General features: G+C 34.2%; 1 long non-coding RNA gene across 1 annotated transcript; it reads left to right on the forward strand.

Annotated features, from left to right (window-relative positions):
* The first annotated feature begins 1654 nt into the window (after positions 1-1654).
* Positions 1655-8213, forward strand: LOC148874627 (uncharacterized). Its single transcript, XR_016101275.1, has 3 exons — positions 1655-1787; positions 3186-3299; positions 7933-8213. It is a non-coding gene; the product is annotated as an uncharacterized LOC148874627 (long non-coding RNA).
* The last annotated feature ends 398 nt before the right edge of the window (positions 8214-8611 follow it).

The raw sequence follows: 8611 nt of genomic DNA on the forward strand, positions 1-8611 counted from the left end.
TATGTGCCTACGGTTTCACCCCAGTAGCTGAGACAAGCCACCCGAACCGACTTGGTGGCGCCATAGTGTCAGCCTTGTTATGATAGGTCTCCCCAGACCAACCCACTGGCTGTGAACATTCTAAAGTAACACGAGTCTCATTAAGTGTTCAGTTTAAGGGTATTACACAGAAATATACCAAGGGAACATGAATCAAATATGCACTTTTATTCATTTACAATAAACTCATAAAGTACATCATCTTGATTGAAGCTAAGGGCATACAAAACTGTATAACATATACAATGTATTGAAAACTTCTAGCGGACTAACTCAACTATTTGATTGGGGTGATCTTTCTTTTTAGGTAAATTTTCATTATATTTGCAACACTACTATAAAGAAAATAAAAAATAAAAGAAAACCTCATTTTGTGGTCTCAAATATCAATTTCTAGATCTTTTATTTTTGAAAATGAAAAAAATAAAATAAAAGTACAAATTGAACTAAAAATAATATATACACAAAATAGAATATAATTGTATTATATCATACTATACACATATAGGTGGATGATATGTTATGGTTTGATTTGTCCAACCCGAACAATTGAATCATGACCTTCTGACCTAGAGTCCAAAACTATTCAACCTCCAAGTTGGTTTTTAAAATGTTGGTTTTATTTGTTGAGTGAATTAAATAATATTTATTCTGAAATATAAGCTATTTAATTAATTAACTTTTGAAATTAAAATATATCATTTAGCCTAATAATATATCATTGAATATTTCCATTTCAATATAATTAGTTTTCATTGATAATTATAATTTAACATTTATACTTAAATTCAAACGGATATAGATATAGATAATGTTAATGAATTTTAGGCAATTTAAGGTAAGAATGAAGATTAGAGAGATTTAATGGCATCAGTTATATATTGAAGGAGAAAGTTAATATTAATGAAATGAGATAATTAAAGAGTTAATGAAAAGAGGAGAGGGAGCTAATGGTGACTCAATGATGAGACCAAAACAAACCCTAATTTTACCCCCTAATATTCACTCTTTTACGTTTATTTAGCACTTAAATGGACTTATTACTCTTGTATTTCGATTCAGGGCAATAAAGAAGGCAATTGGAAGAAAACAGGGCAAATCGGGTGATTTTACACAGTTTCGGCGACAGTCAGTAATCTAGTCCTAACTCTCAATTCCGGGCACCGAATTAGACAATTCAATAAGCATTAGAAAGATAAAAGTAAGGCCCACAACTTTTATGTTTTAGGTTTTGACAGATTCGGCCCGCATCGAATACGAAAACGAGCCCAAAGTCGGAGCAAGTTCGCAGTCAAGCCCATTTCACAACTTAAGCCCAACTCGCAAAAGTACCTTGAAGCAGCCCAATTCGAATTCAAGAGTTAAGAGTCCGAATTTTGAATGTAATCTCCAAGGAGAGAGTTTTATCAGATCTAAAATCTTGAATGTAATCCTAGAGAGATAAGAAGATTGAGATTAGAGCATTAGATAAGAGATAGGATAGGATTAGTTCAAGATAAGATCAAAACACCCTAAGGATAAGATGATCTCTTAGAAGGAGTTGGAAAACAGCCATCTCCTTTGGCTATATAAAGAGAGGGGCGAACCAGCTCTAGCAATCACTCATTCCATGATCCAAGAGATCATCAAGAAGACCAAGAAGCAAGAAGGCAGTTCGGTTATGGAGAAGAAGAGCATGGAGATTGCGCAGATCATGAGTAGTTAAGCTTTTTTTTCTGATTCAAGGGGGGAGGTTCGATTGTGTCATTGTGAGGTTCTGTAGTTACTTTATTTTCTTTCTTTTTAATTCAAGTATTCATTGGTTCTTGTACACATTTTTATTGGATGTTAATGTTAATTAGTCTGACAAACTGAATTAATGTTGATTTTTCTACTGCTATCCATGATTTCGGTGATCCGTAATTATCACGAATAATGGTACAAGTAGCAATTAAGTTGATATCTTTTTTGGGTCAATTGTTCGTGATAGCCTTTGACCAATGTTTTAACATGGTTCAACCTAAAAGAATCGATGGAACAAAATTCAGTAATTGCAACTATCTCAATTATTGTTATTTTGGTTTAACTGTTTTCACAATTCTTAATGCTATCATTGTTTAACATGGAACGCTATCGTACCCAATTGAGTGGTGATAAGTGTTGATCGAATGCTGGGTTTGGTCAACTGAATTAGGAAAACACAAGGTTTATTATGGCTATCCTAATAAATCTAAGGTTAAATGCTTGAATTGCAAGAATGCTAAATTGTACCTAGGATCGATGGCCAATCGATTCAACCCGAACCCTTGAACCAGAATTCGGTAAGACTGATTTTCTCTTGTTTGTTTAGTTTGTTATTCTTTTAATTTTAGTTATTTAATATTTCCACACAATTACTTTATCTATTCAGCTAAGAGATTACTAATTTGCTCCCTGTGGGATTCGACCTAGAACCACTTTTACTGTAAATATTTTATTGTGGGACTAGTACTAATTTTGAGGGCTTCGACAAACCCGTCACTCAATGAGAGGATATAAAAGTCTTAAAGCTTATTTGCCAATTGGAGTTATTTTGTTCAATTTTAAAATGCGAAAAATTCAATAAAATCAGAAAAAAAGATAAATGATGCTCAAAAACTTGTTACGTTCCATTTTAATATTTAGATATATTAATTTACCTTTATTTAAAATAAAACAAAAATTATTAGACTTTGTTATTAGAATCCATGATTTTTTAATCTTATTATTCTTTTATTAAATTATATTATTATTATTGTTGTTGGATTCGTTTTGTGAGACTCGTCTGCGGATTTATGAATCTGTTATATTCTAATTATAATGGTATGACTGGTCCGTTTTGGATTTGAGCCCTCAACACAAGGCTTTTATGTGATTCTGATTTTGAATTTGAGTGACGATGTCAGCCCACGACATGTGTTCCATCCAATTAGTTCTTATGATTTCTCAATTTTTGAAAAACTCAAATTTTGAGTCTATAATTATTCTTTTATGGAACATACTAATTTGTTTTGAGACATATCTTGTGAATTTGTGGGAATATGAAATTTATATGAATTATTTTTGTATCACATGCTTGGTCCAGTTGGAGAGACGGAATGCTATTTACTAAGTTGAATTCATTAATTCTTAAATTTATTGTTTTTCAGATATAAAGGATGAATAACTTTCTGTAAAGGCTTGTTTGGGGAAAGCGAGAGAGGGAAAGAGTTATTGCCATATATTTGGATTTCGATAATGAACAGATAAAGCCTTAGATGCTAGTAAGTATGTGGTGTTGTCTTCTTATGGTTTAGGGTATATATAGATTTAAACATTATATTAGTACCATAAAGACATCCAATTTGGTTGAATTTAGGCGCTAAAAATATAAATTTTTGAAACATAGTGCCCCTGGTACTGGACTGTAAATCTGAATGGGAACGAAGTCCATTGTATCTAACTCCATGTGGTTGCCCAAATCCTCCACAAATTTTGCATCAGTGTCTTGAAAAACAAAATTTGGGTTATCAATAATGAGTGTAGATGAGACAAAAAAAGGTGTAAATTATGCATCACACAAGGGTGCAAATCATAGATACAAACAAATGTATTTGTATAGGCAAACAAATAAAGGCATAGGGAGACAAACAAGAACGAGCGTAATTGAGTGGACCACGCATTTGAAGACAAGCAAACAAACTTGGGCCCCTAAAATTTGATACGAAAATTAAAATGAAGCAAAAGAAGGGATTCACCAGCCTAAGATAATATATAATAGAAGAGATTCCCATTCACAGATTTATTTACTGGAATTTATCTAATCTGAAAGATTTGAAATTAGAAAACGATTATCTTGTTTGGCTGTAACACAAGCAACTTGATCACACACATGACCATCATTTAATAACATTTTTATTGGAGGAAGGATCAGCTTATTAATTAAGCTTTATTTTTAATTTCTCGTTTCAGTTGTTAAAAAAGGCAGGTTTGCTTTGTGCTGAAGGGAACATTAAAAACCAGACTGACGATAAATGCAAATATGTAGAGTGTAAAACCTTATAATTTATATTATTTTGTATGTATTTACGTTGTACATATTTGCATTTATATTCTTTTCAAACTGAGCCTAAGGGTATTTCCATCCTGTCCTTTCGTGATACAAGAAGATGATGAAGCTAGCATCCCCCATAAATAAATAAGGAGGCCATTATGGGTGGTCCTTGTTAAAGATGCCAGCTAGCTTGCTGCCGAGCCGAGGTCCTTGGCTGGTTGTAGGGAAACTTGGGATTAAATAGGAATGACAATTTTTTCCATTTTTCCAATCTTAACAGGGACCTGTTCTGAATGGGGTGGGGATGGCGATTATTTTTCCCTTGCAAGGACAAGAATGGAAAAAACATCTATCTCCAATGATGGGGATTAGAAGAGTAATCCCTAGTTAAATTTGTATATATATATATATATATATATATATTTTAAATGTCGTTGAATATGTTTGAATGTGTTTAAATATATTTGAATATATTTGCATCTATTTTGATAAGATTATAAATTGTAATGATTTTAATTTTAAAAAGCTTTTTTGAATGAAATAGAAACCAGAAATAAAAATGAATTTAGCATCACAAAAAAAATGGGGAAAAGTGGTGTTGAAGGGATGGGAAAAAACCGTGTCCCTGGCGGGGATGGGAGTGGCTCCCGGTCCCCACCCTTCCCTGCTGCCACTCCTAGGGCTGAATCCCGCTTCACTAACTAGGGATTGGGGAAGGGCTACCCTTGTTGTGTTTGCCTACCAAAAGGATAAGTTTTTTTTGGCTCAAGTTCAGTTTTATTCCTTCAATGGATGCACACGTCCATCTAAGCACCCTTATGATGACCCAGTAAATAGGTCTCCAACCCTCCCTCCCTAGGGCACTCAGCATATAGATATGAGTATTTTTTTGGGGGTTCTTACTGTTCAGTCCACTCCTAAAAATCTTAGTTCCACCGTACAGGTGGAATGAATCCTGGCGTGGATCGATGCCGAATCTACAGGCATGATGCACTTTATAGGAGGGGGGGATACTAGTAGACTAGAAGGGATCTGTAATTTCAGATTTAGGTGGATTTCAGTCTATTTATCCCTATTTTTTTTCCTTTTCTTTTATATTTTTTGGGACAATGGCCGAATAGCTGAGGTCGTCACCATCCCTCGAAATATGGAGGCATGGGATCAAATGCATAGTTTAGTTCAAGTCAAGTGCCTCAAATCAATTTGAATTTGAATATATTTTGATTATAATATAAAGGGTAATTTACTTAAAAACACCCCCTTAGTTTTTTAACTAAGGGGAAAATGATATATAGTGGAAAATGACAGTTTTTTAACTGTAATGCCTATTCCAAATTTTAATCAAATAAAAATATCATTTTTGCCCCTAATAAGATACAAGCAACCACTCTATTTATATGTATTTGATTAAATTTTCTATACAAAGAAGTGTTAGGGGCATTTTTGAAATAAAAAATCATGGGTCCATGCTCTTCAACATTTTCCACTGAGTTTAGGTGATCATGTTACTATTTTCATAAGGCAAAACAAACACCTCTTAGTGAAAGGTCAATTAAGTAAATCGATTGCAAATTATAGGAGGTATTATAGTAGAATGAAAACTATAAGGTAGGTTTAAGTAAACCGTAAAACTATAGTGGTGTTTTAGTAAATGATCCTAATATAAATGATTAAATTTATAATCAAATTTCATATTATTTTTAATATTAAATTATTTATAATATTTTAATACATAGTCAAGTTTTCTAATATATTTTTATTTATACTTTTTATATTAATTTATTTATAATATGCTCAAGCCGGGATTCATGCCAGTTTTTGAGTCGGATTGAACTCAATTAGCTTAATACTCAATTTGGCTTGACTCGATTACACCCCTACGCATGCATAATAAGATCAAATACACATAAGTGCAGACTCTTAATTTTGATAAAATCAGTGGAGAAGAGATGAGAGATCCATCATATGGATAGCCGAACCCTACAGGTAGGTAAGGAAAAAGAACTGGTAATGGCAGCAACAAGAGGAGGGCGCAAGAGCAGAAAATTGCACAGTCTTACTGTAGCTGTCTTCTCTCTTTCTGTGATCTGAGATCTGATCTGTTGAGATGAATGGAGGTTCGCCCTCCTCCTCTTTTTATAGCCTTAAAGAGAACTCATAATCTCATTAGGAGTTTCCTAATTCAAATCTGTATTTGGATCAGGACTTCTCTTTAAGATATAAGGATAAGCCCTTATCTTATCCGCAGATTAGATCAGCCCTCATAATCTTATTAGGACTTTCTAAATCCAAATCTATATTTGGATCTGGACTCTTTGAGTGGATAGGGTTAACTCCCTATCCTATCTGCTGATCCAAATCCCAGATCCGCCCCTTTCTTTAACTAATCAAATTAGAACAGTTCGAATTGGGCTTTAGGCCCATTAAGTCCATGTGCTCACTAACCTTCCAAACTGCTACCCAGTTGGGTTTTCTTGTATGGCGTGGGACCCAAACATTGATCTACACATCAGCCACATGGGTTCAGCCTAGCCTCTGTTACAAGGCCTGGCCGAATTCACTAATATGGGCATTGAACCACTGAGCCCATTACCATGGGCTCTTGATGGGCCCAACACTTACACTAAGTGGTCCCTGGGGCAAGCCACCTTATAAAAACCCAGGGACTGTGGGCAGATGCAAGATTAGCCCATCAGGTACTATCCTCAATGGTCTTACAATTAACATCTCAGCCCATAATGATCAAACACTGCCCGACAAGAGAGGACCTCTCCCTTGACTGCAAGGAACAGTGCTGCACTCTCTACTCACATGGATCCCGGGAATTAAAACCTTTTGCAAACATTTTGAAACCACAATATATATATAATATATATATATATATATATATATATATATATATATATATATATCTTTATAAATATATTTTGCAAAAACAAATTTCAACGATTGAAATCGGCTACCGGCAGCTTTGGTTTCCATCAGAGAGAGTGCATCCCCGATCATTACCTTTGTCCGACAAAGGGGCTGACCCTATCACTATGATCATCCACTCAGATGAATTCTCGGACTGTCCCAACATACCCAGGTTTTGACTCCCTCTAAGGATCTCACTAATTGGCATATCAAAGATAGCCCAATTCGGCACCTAGTGCAGTATTATAATCGAGTCTAGGGTCAGGTGTAACATTCCAGTTTTGCCCACTAATCACCAAGGTCCAGGGCAATACTGGAATTCTGGTCCGGTTCAAGGTTTCAAGTAAACCTACATTGCATGTACCTCGGGTCTCACTGTGGCAACTGAGACAGGCTACCCCAACCAACTTGGCGACACATCAATGTTAGCCTCATCAAGATAAATCTCCACAGATCTATCCAATGGTTGTGATCATTCTAAACTAAATGTCATAATGTACATCATTCTGATTGGAGCTAAGGGCATACACTGTCTAACAAGTGGACCTCACATGCAACCCCACACCCTTAATCCCCTTTGGAATGTGTAATATATATGTACATATATATGTAATATATATATATGCACCAAAAAAAAAGTTTTTTTTTCCTTATTCTCAAAGAGGTACATGGTACAAGACAGCCGCACTATCTTCCAAAGCTCAAATTATTGGATTTAGACACCTTTTAAAATAATTAAATAATTAAAAGACTAATACCATAGGAGGGTTTCCTTTTCTATTAATTTATATTTTCTTTCCGTTTGGTATAAAATGCCTTACCAAAAATTAATGTAAACTATATCCTATTCCTTTGAATTTGTGCTTCACGCGTTTGATTTATAGTGTTTTATCGGCCTCTATACCTTATTTGTTCTTTAAATAATACATTCTCTACTTTGATTACAGAGGAAGTTTTTCTATTATAGTTGAAACACAAGCACGCCATTGTTGAAAGTTGATAATGAAATATTGGTAAGTTGGAATGGAAAACAAAAGGTTGATGACAAGTTGGTGAAATAACAAATGCTCAACTCTGATGTAATGGGGGCGTTTGATAAGCCACTTACCTGAATTGCTTTTCTGAAAATGTGGGTTGCTTATTGCTTTGTATGTTAGGCTATGTTTGGTCTTGTTTCTTGCTTATTTTCTGCCAAACATAACACAAGGTTAGTGGATAACACTGGATAAATTTCTGCTTTTTTATATATAATAAATTCCTGAATTTTGAGATTTGGACCGTGAGAAACATAAATGAGCCAACAGTAGTACTAAAAAATGCACATTTTCCGATGTTACTCTTGTTATGTTTAAGGCTTTGTTTGGATTTGGTGTAAAATGCCATCAATGTATATTTACATTGATAAAAAAGTGTAAAAGTTTTACATCGGTAAAATCAATATAGTATTTACATCGATAATCGATGTAGAACTTTATGCTTGATGAGATTTTACATTCATTTACACTCTTTCCAAACACCAATAAAACCGAACCGGTGTAAAATTTTACATCATTCTTGATTTACACCGATTCCAAATGCAGTATTAAATAAAATATTGTAGAAGATCGTATTTTACATTTGTTGCAA

This window comes from Nelumbo lutea, chromosome 1 (genome assembly GCF_056320005.1).
Source record: "Nelumbo lutea isolate HS-2025 chromosome 1, American lotus-T2T, whole genome shotgun sequence".
In the NCBI taxonomy this organism is placed as follows: domain Eukaryota; kingdom Viridiplantae; phylum Streptophyta; class Magnoliopsida; order Proteales; family Nelumbonaceae; genus Nelumbo; species Nelumbo lutea.